We start from the raw sequence: 2299 nt of genomic DNA, 5'->3' as shown, positions 1-2299 counted from the left end.
TTCTCAATGTCGAGCTTGTTTGTTCAGACAGGAAACTAGTTATAATCCCCCTCAACTGGCAGCTTTCTGTGACTTACCTACCACTCAACAAAAGTATAAAAGATTCAGTGAAACACTCCCAACATCGAGATTATCTCGCTGGTCTTCTCAACTGATTCAGTTACATATCTCACCATCGCCCGCATCACCCAGAGTCCACTCTCTGTCTCTTCATTTGAATCTGTTCCCACTGTACTTTGTGAAAGTGTCAGTTATTACTTACAGCTTTCCTGAAAAGTTTGACATTCATTCGATTGTACTCGTTCGCAAACTAAAACATGAACCCACATTTCAGTGCATCGAAATAATTGAGAATGGTAAATTCACTTTAGATGTCAACACAACTCTGTTTAGAGACTCTTCCAGGAGAGGGGGCTCCAGGTCTGCTCACTTCCTCAATCACCCAGTTCACAGTTTCAATTTCACTGCCTCCAGCTTAAAGCAGCAGATTCATTAATAAATGGTCCTTGGGAAAAGATATTAGTGACCTTGTCAATGGTGATATCGAAGTGGTGAATATGCTGAATAAGTTACCTTGTGGCTGCATTTCCATGAAAGTTAAAAAAAATCACACAACACCAGGTTACAGTCCAACAGGTTAATTTAGAAACACTGGCTTTCGGAGCATGTGAAGGAGCAGCGCTCCAAAAGCTAGTGCATCCAAATTAACCTGTTGGACTATAATCTGGTGTTGTGTGATTTTTAACTTTGCTCACCCCAGTCAAACACTGGCTCCTCCAAATCATGATTTCCATGAAAGGAAATAACAGACATCGTAAGGAAGAATCACTCAATCAAGGGAATCAAATAAAACAAGATAACAGGAAGGTCCTGCTCTATGCATATCTGTCCTTTACAAATGCACTTCTCTGCACAATGCTGAATTCACAATGACAAATTTAATCTTCATTCATGTGCAGTTTTAAAGGACAAAAATAAGGAAGCTTGTTTCCTGGAGTGAAAATGCTCACTGAACTTGCGCTGTCCACCAAATTCACAGATTACACCAATCTCTGGAAGCACGTTACTGAAATGAAGCAATAAATAGTATTAAATAGTGATAAATCCACAGAACATCTGGCTTGCATCCAGGAGCTTTTAAAGAAGAAAATGAAGACTAATGAATGGAGGAATATTACTGTTATAGGGTGAGCAAGGAAAACCACTGACAAACACTGACTGCCTCAATGTGTAAGATGAGGGACATGAGGTAAAATCTATTGATTGACAACACGAGGTAAAGATGTGGAAGGTCAGAAAACGCAGAATGAGTTTTCAAAGTGGACTTGGAAATAAACATTGCTCTGGGAAGAGATTGTGGACTTGTGAAAGGAATTCTGATCATTTGAGGGGGAGTATTTGCAGTTGTCATCTGGAATGAGAAGAGAAGCAAAGGTCGTACCTTGACAAGAACAAACTGGATGCCAAACTAAAAGGATGCTAATCAATTATTAGGGGTCATGAGTTCAAGGTGAAAGGGGAAAAGTTTAAGGGAGATATTCGTGGAAAGTTCTTTACGCAGAAGGTGGTGGGTTCCTGGAACGGGTTGCCACTGGAGGTGGTAGAGGCGGGCATGATAGCGTCATTTAAGATGTATTTAGACAGATACATGAATGGATAGGGAGCAGAGTCATACAGTCATAGAGATGTAAAGCACAGAAACAGACCCTTCGGTCCAACTCGTCCATGTCGACCAGATATCCCTACCCAATCTAGTCCCACCTGCCAGCACCTGGCCCATATCCCTCCAAACCCTTCCTATTCATACACCCACCCTGATGCCTTTTAAATGTTGCATTTGTACCAGCCTCCACCACTTCCTCTGGCAGCTCATTGTATATACGTACCACGCTCTGCGTGAAAAAGTTGCCCCTTAGGCCTCTATTTTTTTTTTAGATTCCCTCCAGTGTGGAAACAGGCTCTTTGGCCCAACAAGTCCACACCAACCCTCCGAAGAGCAACCCTCCCAGACCCATTCCCCTACATTTACCCCTATCCTTCCCCTCTCACCCTAAACCTACGCCCTCTAATTCTGGACTCCCCGACCCCAGGGAAAAGTCTTTGTCTATTTACCCTATCCATGCTCCTCACCATTTTGTAAATCTCTATAAGGTCACCCCTTCCCACGCTCCAGGGAAAACAGCCCCAGCCTCTCCCTGTAGCTCAAATCGTCTAACCCTGGCAACATCCTTGTAAATCTTTTCTGAACCCTTTCAAGTTTCACAACATCTTTTTGATAGGAAGGAGACCAGAATTGCAC

Source organism: Chiloscyllium plagiosum, chromosome 28 (genome assembly GCF_004010195.1).
Source record: "Chiloscyllium plagiosum isolate BGI_BamShark_2017 chromosome 28, ASM401019v2, whole genome shotgun sequence".
In the NCBI taxonomy this organism is placed as follows: Eukaryota; Metazoa; Chordata; class Chondrichthyes; order Orectolobiformes; family Hemiscylliidae; genus Chiloscyllium; species Chiloscyllium plagiosum.
The sequence above is the reverse complement of the archived record's forward strand: the minus strand, read 5'-3'. Positions refer to the sequence as shown.